Below are 14,677 nucleotides of genomic sequence, written 5' to 3'. Positions count from 1 at the left end.
CTGTGGGGGGAGAAACAGAAGGTGTTTCAATCCATCTTTAAACTAAAAATATCTAATAGGATAAATAAATATCTTAATATATTAAGTATGAGATTATTTTTAAATATTTTATGCAATTTATTAATTGAAGTATAAATAACAGCATTAACACCTCAATTTGTCTCTGGCTCATACTCACACGCCATTAGGAGTACCCTGCTGTCCACAGAAACTCTGCCCATAGCTATCTGTTTTTGGGTTTGGGTAGACCACTTTCCGGGATCCCCATGCATCCAAGCTTAAAAAACACACAACACAAGTCATGTCATCTGAATCTGTTTCCAATACTCAAATAAGTTTACCACAGAATGCAATTCAAGGCATCATGCATTTCAAAGAACTGCTGTAATAATAATAAAAAAACTAAACTTGCACCAGCAACCTCAGTATTTACGGGCAACACTGAAAAAAACCCACTGTTCCTGCTGAGAAGGAACAGGCAAAAGCAAAGAGAACAAACCATGTACAGATGCATGAAAAAACAAACTAAAAATAAGTGAAACCTCTTATTTAATTCCGAGCACAAGAGGCTCTTTATGTAATTGAATACGAGTGATTTGAATCCACAGAGAATCGAACACACTACAGCTCTGTAGAGAAGGATTCTGCCTGATGATGATCTCATTTTCTCCACTCAAGTCTGCATTGAAAAGTGAATTTGATGCTTCGGGGTCACAGATGTCACCCAGAGCCTAAAACGGTCACATGAGTTGTCAGTGCACTTCAAAGGGCAACAGAAAAGGCAAGTCGTATTAATTTAGGCCTAGTCAGGATTAAACCGATAAGGCCAGAGCAGATGAAAAAAAAAAAAAAAAAACAGCACTGTGGGAGAACCGTCGAGTCTTCCATACTACACCCCAGAGACCCAATATCCACAGTTTGTACAGTTTATAGAATTACAATTGAATATAAATTAAATTGGAAACCATTTTAAACTATGTAATTTTACTCCTGTGATGGCAAATTCCGAATTTTAAGCAGCCATTTCCTCCAATCTGTCATTTAACTATCATATTATCTTTCAGAAATCATTCTTAGCATTCTAAAAAAACAAAATTGGTGTACCTTAAAATTAGATCCTATAAACTTTTTTGGGTGCCACTATATATATATATATATAGCAATCACAGGCAGCACGTTTCCAAGTCAGACAGATCCAACAGTCAGCAAGCTGTGAGTCTCACAGACTCCACATTTAAACCACAAATGATGTAACCGAGCAAATGTCACAGTGAATGAATGGGTTCGTGTTGAGTCCTCTTGCTTTTTTGAGAATGGGACTAAATGATGTTCTTATAAAACAGCCCACATACGGTGAGGGGAGTGGTAACTGAACCATAATGGACACTGCATTAGGCGGCTGTTACACGACTGACGCTTCCCCGCCGCTTCTATTTGGCTGCTTAATAGTGCGGAATTCATGAGCCGCATTACGCAAACCCTCTCTGCTTGAAATGCACGTTAATGAGTGTAACTCACCAACTTGTTGTCCCAGAACGATGTAACCGAGGATGGACTATGACGATGACAAAGATCACACAGCAAGCACGTCTGTGCAGCCCCTGCAGTGGGAATGTGAGAAAAGAGAATGTAAGGGAGAGGATGTGAGCACTAAATGAATAAATCACACTATCTCTACATTCATAATGGCATTTCAGTAAGTACATGAATAAGTAACGAAATTTACATATTCCTAATTAATCAAATGTTGTCAAATAAAACTTGTGACTCTAATCTAAAAACAAAATAACAGTTATTCACTAACACAGTGTGTTAAAAACACACATACATCTATACATAGAGCACATTATACCTGTTATTTGTAATCATTTTTCCCCTGCTGACTGTAACCTCATTAGAACAGACTTGTGACCCATTTATTGGGTGCCAACTACTAGTTGAAAACCAAATAAATAGCCGCTTTGCAGACAGAGAAAGACTAAGGCAGAGGTCAGAGCAGGGCAACAGAAAAGATTAACAGATGTGCTGCATCCTCATTCGCATATTATTCATCCGAAAGAGTATGCAAGTAGCACAGGGTGGTTACTATTAACTAAATACTAAAACTATTAAAAACTGACTTCATTAAATTAAATTAAATTATTAAAACAGTGCCGTTCAAAAGTTTGGGATCCCCCCAGTTAGATGTTTTTTAAACTTTGTTTAAACCTTTTTAATTCACCAAAGAATCAAAGGAAAAAGTATCACTTTTTTGTTCGGTTTCAACACTGATAATAAAATCAGCATATTAGAATGGATCATGTGACACTGAAGACTGGAGTAGTGGCTGATGACAGCACTGCTTCACAAAAAATACATTTTATAATATATTTGAAAGTATATTATTTAAAATAGGTAAACCAGTCATTACAAATTGCAATAATTTTCTAGTTTTTTTCTGTATTTTCTGAAACATCTTACTGATCCCAAACGTTTGAAAGGCAGCGTAAATATTAGATCAATGAAATGAAAAGTGTTGCATTGACAAAACTACCTGAAATAAAAGTTTAAAGACTAAAAAATTAAAACTGAAATTTAAAAAAACTTAATAAACGAACAAATGTACTTAAAACTTAAAATAATTACTGAAACATAATCTAATTCCAAACATTTATAAATACTATAATTGTAAAAAAAAAAAAAACATACTAAGCTAGAAATGCCCAGACGATATACTCCATTAAAAAAGAACCTTTATGCAAGGACAAACATCCTAAAGTAGTTTTTAAAAAGAACTCGAAAGTTAGAAACTAAATAAACTAAAAACTAAAATAATGAGTAGCTAGATGTTAACAAGACCCAGCAGGAGGTCTGTAGCATTGAGATGCAACTTTATATTGTGGTAACGTGTCCTAATTTAATACTAAACATTAATAAGTATACTTGTAGGTGCAGAGTGTAATGTAATGCTAATTGGGATGTAGCCATATGGTTCAGCAGGACCAGTAAACTTCAGTATTGTGTTGTATTTGACTGCACTAATCCAGATCTGACTAACTCTCAGCATACAGCAGCTTGGAGTGGACAGCTAATGTGGAGGACAGTCGAAATGAGTGACGTGTTTGATGTGGTAAACTTACAAAACACAAGAGCTACAAACCCACAGTGTCATCTGTAACAGCGTTGCCCGAGCTATATTTAATTCTGCTCAACACAGACGGGGAGTGGGTGGTTGCATCGGGCCACTTTCAACAAAGGTGCGGATTTAACGTGTCATTGGGAGCAATGACATGTAATGCAATACAGCTTGGGTGATATTTTTTGGGGAGATTTAATGGACTGGTGGAAAAGTAGCAAAAAAAAATATATATATATGAAAAATAAATTATTCACAGGTATAGTTATCCAAAAAATGAACATTCTGTCATTATATACTCACCCTCCATATCGTTCCAACCTAAAGGAGGTAATTTAATTTGTTTTTTGAAAATACAAACTACGACTCTTCACAAGAAAACTAGCCACTATGATAAACAACTGGGTCAGCTGTGACGTGGATTGTACCGCTGTGCCGCACTTCATCACAGCAAAATCATAGCCAGCGACAGTACCAAAAGCAACTAACCCGACAGAGCTTAAGTGTTTTACATTAGCCAACCCTAATAAGCAGTACCTGGGCCTTATAAATACAGTAAAAGCAAAGGAAAGCCACATTAGAAACACACTGGGTTGCACACTGTGATGGCCACTCTCTATTGATGAGACAACAAAAAATACATTAAAAACCGCATGGCTTGTTGTCCAATAAATAGCAGGGGAATTACCATCCTTTTTTTTTTTTTTTTTCAATCTGCTGAATCCTATTGAGTTTGAATGTTTAATGAGGAAAAGCAACTCTAGACATGTGAGCAAACAGTCATTGATTTCTCTGCTCCTGTGGGGTGAAAACCGTGCTGTCCGCTATCACTGCCGAGCTAACCATTGATCCACCAGCAGCTCTGGATCAGAGCGAGAAACAGGCCAGCGGCGTGACAGGTCCATGAATGAAGTCAATATTTTTATCAATAACAGACACATGCAAATCAGGACAAAATCAAAGACAATGCTATGATGGTGCATTGTCTGTTGTTTCTGGATTAGCTGTAGTTTTTTGGGGGGCATTATATATACACATTATTTGAAGGGGTCTAAAAAGAGCAGAACGAATAAAAAAAAAATGAAGAAAAAAAAAAATATCTGAAGTAAATATGAATATAATTCTTTTTTTCTATTCCGTACTTTTAGACCCCTCCAAAAATATAAAAATTTTTAATATATATTTACTTTTATAAAATATATAAATGTATATAAAATATAAAATTTTGCTTAAATTATTTTTTGTTGGACATTAAAATGTGACATTAGAATTTTAACACCTACACCCTAAGTGTCTTTTATATGATAGCAGTAAACTGTAAATTCAAATGTATGCTAAATAAATCCAGCCATAATTACTAGCTCAAATGAGTAAATGCGTTTTCCTCTTACCGGTTGAAATGTAGTCCGTTATTATTTTAATAGTTAAATTAGTGATTTGTAACTTTTCATTTAGTGTTTCTTACTGCTTTAAAGAGCAATTTTAGATTGAATGTTTGAATTTTGTACTAATAACCTTAAAAAGGTTATAGCAGTCCATAAAACCAGAGAAAGACTTGCATGGCACGAAACTGTGATCAAACTGAGCTATGGGAAACTTGCCTTTGGAAACTAAATCAAGTGACAATAAATCAGAACTGGCTTATTTGGTAAACTTGTTTTATGAAACAACCCTTCAGATGTTAAAGTTGTAAGCTTAGTCAATAGTACTTACGGACTAAATTTAAACAATAGGAAGTTAGAATTTGCTTCATTTAATAACAACAGGAAGTTCCCTTTTAGATACATATGCATTTGTTTCATGTATAAAAATGTTAGTAGCTGTTCTTATTTCGCTCATTGGAAATCAAATGTATAAATTATGTCATGTAAAATTATATATATCTGACTAGACATAATATACAATCATTTTAAAATAAAATACCAATAATAATAATAATAATAATAATAATAATATGTATACGTGTATATCATGTGATACATGTGGCTTCAAAAAACCTATAAATTTTTATTATCAAATAATTATCACAAGGAAGTAAGATTTACTCTACCTGTTATGAAACAGGTCCTCTGAATGTGGGCATTGGTCAAATTTGTGTGGTCCCCTGTAATGCAAGAAACAAAAGTGTCAAAATCACATTTAAATAGTGAAAAAAAATACAACTCCAAAAGAATTGAATTATACCTTTGCCACAACTGAAATTTAATCTATTCTTGTTAGGCGCCACTGTTAGTAGATATTCTCATTAGCGGCTGACCAAACAGAGCAAACAAAACTAATCTGATTTCAGAAAAAGCCCACAAATGATACAATGCAAAACAATGTCACCACCATGTTGTAAGTAACAAAAGAACTCGATCAAGTAGGTCTGAACAGCCTCATAACAAAGAGCCATAAGAAAGCACAGGCAAACAAAAGAATTTGCTACCTGCCACAGTTCTAATACCAAATGGATAATTTTGACACCACGTAACAGAGGGATATTTCCCTTCATCAAGTATTACAGGTAAGTTCATAACCAATTCTGCTTTGTAGATAATCCTTTGTTTTCCGCTCATTTCAGCTCTCTGAACGAAGGACATGTGTGTTATATAAGTTGCTGTGGTTGGCAATTCCTTATGAGGCTGCATCTTCTAGCCTTTCTGTCAGATTAGGTTAATCATGTACACAAAAAAGAGCGTTTTGAGAGAGGCAGTGGAGAGTAAGAAACAGGCGTGGGGGGCGTGGGGTGTGAGTCCATCTTTGCAATCTAGCGGTACAATATACAAAGTCTGCAATCCTATATTATCCGATTTCTCCTCTCTCTCTCTCTCTGACAGGCTAACAAAGGAACAGAACTGGTGTCTCGCGGCTCAGGATGGGTAGCATCCAGACACACACCAAACACAATGAGACAAACAGCACGGCAGACCCTGCTCAAAGCTTTCGCACGCGCACACACCACAGATCTCAGAAGTGTATACCCGTTTGTATGTTTCGCAAAACATTACCCTCACTTCTCATCTCAGTGGAAATTCACATCCTGAGGGGGTACTAACACAATTTAACTTAGATAAAATCCTTAAATTTAATTGATGGCCAGATGCTCACTGTCTGGTGCAGGCAAATTTGACCAGAACAGGAAACACTCCGTAGGTCCTGCTAGGAGCTGTGCCAGTTCGTTATTCTGAACAAGCTGGATGTTGCTAGCCGGAGACAGAATTCTACGCGCCGTAACAATATGATGAGGCCTGCCTAGGGGACAGCCAATTGAGTTGGGTGGTTTTTGAGTGATCAGGCTGCACGGGTTTATGTGATGCAATTATGGCAAGAAAACAAAGCCATCTTAGCTGGTTTTAAACGGTTTTCAGATGATCTTAGAACCCCATAACCCACTATAAAACCTGCCAACCGACAACCCTGACAAGGCTGGGAGAAAGAAGCTATAGGACCAACAAACCAGTCTGAGGCAGGTATTTAAAGCAGTTTTTGATGTGCTACTTGTGTGAAGCTTTATTGAGTGCTATCATGATGTCCTATTGATAAGGCCAGTTGATTGAAAATGCTCTTAAGCGGCCCCAAAACCACTATTGAATAGCCAGTCGTCCTAACCAATGATATGAAGAACATGGCAACCCATCTGAGATGGTTTTTTATTTTTTTTTTTATTTTGTTGTTTTGTTTTTTTGTTTTTTTTTTAAAGCCGGTTTGTTGGGGATGTCAATAAGTGCAGCTTTATGAACTGCATTCCTTTGCTGTCAGGTTTATGATGGCATAGGTTAGAACGATATGAATGAGATTGGGTGAATGGCATATTCTCTTAAAGTAGGCTCTGTCTGATCTTGCCGAATTGAAAATAACAATCATAAGACCAAGTTTTGTCGTTATCTGTCAATTATTTATTAATTAATTGTGATAAAAAATAAACAAAGAAATGTGACAGTGGAAAATTTTTGTGTTGATGTGTTTTGTGTTTTTTTTTGTTTTGTGTTGTTGTGTTGATGGTTGATTCACAAAACAACCAACTTTGGTGGTTTGCTTTAGATTGTGGTGTAGTGCTATACATTGTTTGAAAAAAATAATGTAGAAATGTTGTGTGTGTAAACCTTAAAAAAAAAATTAAAATAGCCCTACATATAGCTTTTCACACCATTTTTGTGCAAAAAACGCTTTCAAAAACAGCCAAATTGACTAATGTCTGTATGCCAACTTTTTTCTTTTTTTTGGTGTGTTGTGTTGTTTGTTTTTCATTTCCTATAGGCCATAAATGGGTAACGATAAGATATGTTCTACATACAAGTGACGTGGGGTCTTCATGCTCACTGTATACATTATCTCTAAATTTAACATTATCAGAGAAAACGCTCTCACCTGCTGATTGGTTCAGAGGGAACTAATGATGCCAATACACAGCTCTGTTACCACACATCTTGAAAACCAAAGGAAGATCCTTCACATTCATAAAAAAATTAAATAAATAAATAAAAATTGAAAAAATCATTCTGGATCTCTTGAACCTTGGCAATTCCCCATACGCGCCCCTCACAGAACAACCCCTGCCCCGAACCCCCCCGCCCCCCCCCCCAGACCCCCCCCACCCCCACTCCCCGACTACCACAAGATTTTGGTGTGCCTGAGCGCCCAATTAGCAAGTAGTCAGCCATGCACCTCCGTCTACTATTATCATGAGGGGATACCCCTCTTACTGAACACACACCGGAAATGATAAACATTATGAATTTAATTGAAAATGTTTTCAACTCCTTGCAAAACTATCTTGGCGAAAGGAATAAAAAGTGGTGTTTTTGTGGAAAAAAACAAGAGTTTCCTCCGAAAACTGTAGTAGAACATAAAAGGACTGTATAAAAATTGTACTACATTAAATTTATCCTACTTTACTGGGTTAAAGATAAATGTAAATACAACAGAACACATGAGGGTAGGTTGGCCTTGAGGCATATCTTAAGGAGCAATAAATGACCACATTTAAATAGTTAAAAAATAAAACACAGAATGTGTTCGTTGCATGAATGAAATATTCTATGAATGATTTCATTAGCATACTTCTCATGTTACCACCCTCAACCTATTGACTTACAGTTACACTTACAGTCAACAGAGATGATGAAGCCTCAGAGGAAGAGCGTGTTAGACAAAAGGAGAAAGGGGACAACGGTGATAGGACAGAAGAAAAGAAACGAGGAAAAAAAAAGGAGACAAGAATGATAAGACGAGAAGGACAAATAATACTGGCAGAAGCAGAAATGAGAGTTTAAGAAGATGAGGCAGATGAGAGTGAGGACAGTAGAAGACTCAAGGGATATGATAAGACAACCGTGGCAAGGGGGCACCATGGGAGCAAACAGGGCAGGGACATCGTGCGAAAGGCCCCTGAGGTATTTTATGGGGAAGAACAATGTTATCGCACTTGTACGGTTCCATTTGAATATAGGTGCAGAGGGGGGTGACTCATGAACACCGCACGTGTGTGGCGGCCCACTACATGCTTTGAATTATATTCCCTCAAACTTACAAGACACAGCTCTTTCAAGGAATTAAGCTCCTCAACACTAAAAAGTTTGTTTAAAATTGACTCACCCTAAGCGCCAGCCATGATGAAGAAACTAGGAAACTAGCTGGTAAGGCGGCTTGAGGGTGGAGTACAGTTTAAGGCAAATTTTCATGTAATGGGTTGACCTTATAGTACAGCTAATTTTAGGAAAAAAAAAAATCCTCTCTTGTACCCCTTCAATCCTCAGAAGTTGGAAGTGTTTGATTTATTTAAGACTGGCGAACAAAATGAAATGCTTTCTATGAAAAGACCAGCTCATAAGTAGTAACAAGCTAAAACTAACAAGGCAAGGCCTTAACGAACAGATTTAGGGTCTGGTCTTTTCTAACAATTTCTGGATACACTATAAAAAACAACAAATCCTTCAACGCAGTTACAATGGTTTCATCAAAATAGTTAGAACCATAGTGTTTTCTTCCCCCATAAGTACTCGATTTGACTTGCCAAACGAAAAAGATTAGTGGGCAATAATAGTTTGCCTCGCTAACCGGCGTCTCCAAGGAACACCTATGTTCATCACAGCCCCGGCCCCACCCGCAGACAGCAGATCACGGCGTCTCCCACTTCTTACTTGTTCGACGTCTCATTTATAATCTCGTCCGATCATTTAACAGATCCTCGAGTGGTTCGTCAATGTTTGCATGGCTTAATTGCATCAAGTGAACCGCCCATAGCTAAGGATACAAGCTGGTGTCAATCCTTTCCAGGATAAAAACTAAGATTACCACCAAGCGAGACCAGGGCACGAGATTCCTCAGGGACACTAAATTTCCCCAAAAAATGGGGTGACACCTTTAATCACAAACATCATTCCTGCCTATTGTAGCATTTTCTTGTCATTAAGGGACTGACACCATATGTATATGGTACACATTTCAGGCTTAAAACAGTGTAAGTTTCATCTAATAAACAAGAATACCTATATACTATTATATATTATATATATATATATATATATATATAAGAAATTAATAATTTTTTTCAGGCAAGGAGTGCATTCAATTGATCAAAAAGTAAGTAGTTAAACATTTAAGGATGTTAGAAAAATAAGTTTTTCAAAAATAAATGCTTTGTTCTTTCTAGCAATAATAAGACGTATCACAGTTTCCACAAAAAAAATTCAGACATTTCATTATACAGAAGGGTTTTCTTGAGCACCAAATTATACCTAAAATATTAGAATGATTTTGACGAATCATGTGACATTGACAGACCCAAAAAAATATGAAATATGCTATTACACTTACTCCAGTGTAGTTTTCCCTCATGCTATTCTGAATATTGTTCACACAGCAAGTCCTATCGAGTTCTAAAATCCTCTCGAGATCCTCCTTTATGAAGCACATTTCCCAAAACATCAACCCTGGACGAGATTTACTCTGGTTCTTTCCCCACTCTCCCCTTATTTACTGCTGATATGAAATTTGCATTAGAATGATTTGGCACAGAAGGCGGATGTCATTCGTGTTCGAGAAGGACTCAAGCAAAAATCATTGCCATAGTTTCTGGCTCTTTCGAATAGCGAGTGGTACAGTAATTCCTTCCTTGAACTGCCTCTTGGAAGTCTCATCTCCACGCTATACCTCTTATTCTCATGCCTATGGTTCCACTGAAGCTTTTTTCCTATTGCACACACAAGTTCATCACACTTGAGAGCAGTGACACGTCTCCGCAGGCCTTCGCTGTTATAACACAAGCCTCTTTCACGTGTTCTCCTATAAGGAACAGCCTGGGAAGGCACGCAGGTGCAGTACAGCATGGGTTTTGGTCGAGTGGAAACTCTGTGTGGTTACTTTTTCCTCATACTACCAGAAAACATGGAGGTTCCAACCCCATTGGAATGTTCTTACGTCACAAACAAGTCACTGACATAACGCGGCATCTCAACGTGACCTCACATAGTGAAATTGCTGGAAATCTTTTCTTTTTCAATTTTAAAATAATTTTTAAAGCCGATTCAATCATCTACTCAACCAGATAAATAATATACCAAATAGACAATATTCTTTTTGAAAAAAACAAAGGAGGAAAATAACAGAACTTTTTTTTTTTGGACAGCAAATGTCATTTGAATAGTGGTTTTTTAAAATGGTATAATTTCAGCATTTGTGCGTGTCGTTCATTAAACAGTAAAATGTACTAAATATACCATACATTTTTTATTTTATGACTATATTAGGCCCTAGCATTTACCGCGACTGCAAAAACGATAATCGAATCACAGAATCCAACTCATTACAATATCTGGTAATTTTACTATACTACGCAGAATGTCACAACATTTCCACGTTTTTTGTGTTGCCAATCGCATAATAAATCAAAAGTTGTGGTCAGTACACTTAGGCCTAAATTCAAAATGTGAATGACTAAAGTGTGAAGATTAAGCTGCAAAAAGACTATTCAGTAGGAGCCTGCATGTTCTGCAGGTTTCCCGGTGAGAATGAATCTACATCTAACGGTAAATAAAATTAAAAATAAAGTATACATTTTACTATAGTCTTTCCACATAACTCAAATTTATAGTTCTATAGCCTATAATCTAATTAGTTTTAGAATATGTCTGGATGCATCAGAAATATAATACACATAAGCGACTATTACAGGTATTAGTCTATTCCTTTTTATGATTCTTTAAACACATCAACAGATAAATCATATTCTCATACTGCAGATATAAGACAGATACTGAGTGGACAGACAGCGAGACAACGTAAACCGTCAGGACAGATGACCAAGCGAAGGGACAGAGAGTGACAGACACTAAGAGCAGATTGGGAGGCGGAGAAACTCTCAACTAGGCCCTCCACTGTTTTGTCCCTTTAAGCTCATGTTTTTGCGGAGTCACGTGCCAAACCACTGGCTTATAGAGCGTGTATACGAATATGCTTATTACTAATAATAGGCTTGGAGAGCTGATGAAACTCGTTACGTTCATGTGGCTGCTTCCATTTACTGCCTCTAAGCAAAGAGCGGTTTGCGTGGTAAATTTGCCAGGCCAACCACAACTGGATCACATATCAAATGAACACATTACGATTAAAGACAAATCGAGACAGCACTGTTAGCGGGTTTCTATCGTGTCTTTATTTCTTGTGTGATACTGGCACTTAATATAGATAAATTGTCACTATTACGTTACTTAGTGGCATTTCTGCCACCATTATTTAAACACTAACAACTACGGAAGAGAATGTGAAAGCCACACGTCCATTTGTTCACAAGGCAAAATGCAAAAGTCATAGTATCAACATCTTTCACACCAGTAAGTGCACATGTTTCTGTTGCTCAGGCCCTCTCTGAACATAAAACCCTGCCAGTGCCATGCTGAAGATGAGTGGAAACTAGCTGTGCATATCCTCTCCAAGGGACAACCAGCTTTCGCTTTGAGCACCAGGCGGACATCATAGACCTTGCCCAGTGTGAGTGTGAATATGAGGTCCTGGATACCTGCACAAATGTGATTATGCATACTTTACAACCAGCACGAGGCATCATTGCAGTCTCTTTTTTTAAGGTGGCACCAAGTGCCGTTCCTGGCTCAGTTATTCCCTATGCACAATAAATCAAACATTAATCAATTAACAAAGCTATTTTCAAAAATATCACATTGATTACTATTAATAAAAAAATAAATAAACTTTTGTCAACGCCAGGTCACCTTTATACAATGCTTATTGTTTGCATTTCAAAGCAGGTCCACATTTAGAAACAGGACAATATCAGGGTAACATTCAGCAATTATACAACGCCTTTCATTTCTGGGGCTGTAAAGCAGAACAACAGTGGTCATTATTTAACTCAATTTCGATCATTGTTTGTTTCAATTCATTTGAGGAACTGTGGGCGAGTGTTGGGCAAATTCATCAGTTATGAAGAGAGTTCACATTATGCAACAGCATTATATTATGTGTGTGTGGTGTGTGTGTGTGTGTGTTGTGTGTGTGTGGTGTGTTCAAATGAAGCAGCCCTGGGGTCCATGTTGTTCATTGAGATAAAACATGACCAAAAAACAAACCTACAAAAACAGAAACCTTTTGACATGATGGCTAAATAATGTTGCCAATGGTACTGGTGTTACATCACATCCCTGCCATAAAAAGAAATTTGAGTTTCCATTAGCTCTTACCCCTAACATGTTGTTTCTATATGCCTGCATCGACTTTCTAGCCTCATAGTAAACAAAAAAGCACCATTTCGACACAGTCTTTGGTCATTCTTTTCCATGCAATTACAATGAATGGGGAGGGACGCTTGGTGATTTCACAAAAGCACTATAAAAGTATCAAAGAAGTGGGTCAGGTCTACCTTGCCACTGTATTTCAAGTGTGTTGAAGCCATACAATAGAGATAAACAGACGGAAGGAAGGTCAAATCTAAAAGGCAAAAGACCTGCTGCTGTACTTGCGACTCAATTAGACTGACATGAATGATCTTCTCTGCAACAGCATTTTAGACAAAATTTTTTTACCACTCCAATCAAGAGACACACACAGTTTTTTTGGAAACTGTCATTCAAATTCATTTTGAGATTCACAACCAGACAATATGCTTTGCGTAAGGTCCTTTCATACAGGACCAGTTATGCGGTGTCCATTAACTGAACCTATACCGACTTCCCCAAGTCTTATTAAACAAAGTCGGCTGGAAAAAGAGATGAACCCATTATGAGGCCATTCAAGTGGGGCCGTCCGATTAAGGAGCCAGGAATACCCTCCCTTATAGCGATGGCATTTGAAAGTAGAATCCGTCGATTCGTGTACTGTCCAATAGCGGGGGTGCACATTAGAAAGCTCATTATGAAACACTAAGGCGACTATGGCAAGCTTCACTGCGGAGAAGACTTGCTATTGTACCACCAGGGCAGGGTTTACGGCGGAGCTAGCACATCATTTCGGAAAGAGAATCTTCTGTTGTCAACACTCTTTTAGAAGATAAAGATAGACTAGCTGTTCCCACATGATGCACTGCACTGGTCCTCCAGGACAGAAAAAAAAAAGGACTATTCACCTACATCATCCCAGGCAATCCTTAAGGATGTACCATGGTCTGTGGCCACAGCACCAGCTCCTCCCCCTGAAGCACGAGTATATTTTGCTCTCTGCCCTTCAAGGGAAGATCGTCCTGTTGAGGAACCTGTTAATCAAGAATCCTGGTCCAACGTCCGAGAAGGGAAAGGCTTTGGTTAAAATTTACAATCCTCCAGACGAGGCTGGGAAACCTAATGCATTTCAGCTACTTCACTACTTTCCTTGCTCGAGAGAGCTTGAAAGACAAAAATGCTCAATCTTTTTAACCAGCATTTTCTTTTGATGTCAAATATGTCTGGCTAAAATGGTTTATCACAAGACAAGAAATAAGAATCAATGGAGTTAAAGTCTTATGTTACAGCCTCTAAGGAGCCCAAAATTTTCTGAGACCTGAACTCTTGACCTATGGCAGATAAGAATTATGATTAAATTTTAAGTGCATTTCTCCACAAGCTATTGCATGACTTTGTAGAAGACTTTGGACAATAATGAACAAATCATGTCATAGTGAACAATTCATATTATAAATTGACTTGTTCTTTTATCACTTCTAAACTCCATTTAACATTTTTACAGTAAAATCACATGAAAATGTAAGATTAAATCTATTAGTTTTCCCTGTATATAGAAAGGAAACTTACTGTTAAACAAACTTACCCATTTCAGTTTTTACAGTAGTTAACACATTTTATTTTACAATGAACTTTTCCAGGGTTTTTCATCTTTTGTACATATATGGTTACCGTATGCTTGCATTATACTAAAAAAAATATAAAAAAAAAAAAAAGCACTACTCTAAGATTTAAATATCTATATTTCAAGAAGAAGAAAAACTACTGGTTTGGAATAACATGAGGGTAAATTTAAACAGTAATGTAAATTAGTTTCTGTAAATTTTGACAGAATTTTCATTTTTGGGCGAACTATCGCTTTAAGAGAAAGGAAGATAATATTTGGAACAGTGTTTGTAGACAGATCCTAATC

This window comes from Cyprinus carpio, chromosome B8 (genome assembly GCF_018340385.1).
Source record: "Cyprinus carpio isolate SPL01 chromosome B8, ASM1834038v1, whole genome shotgun sequence".
NCBI lineage: Eukaryota > Metazoa > Chordata > Actinopteri > Cypriniformes > Cyprinidae > Cyprinus > Cyprinus carpio.
This window is presented reverse-complemented; position numbering follows the sequence as displayed.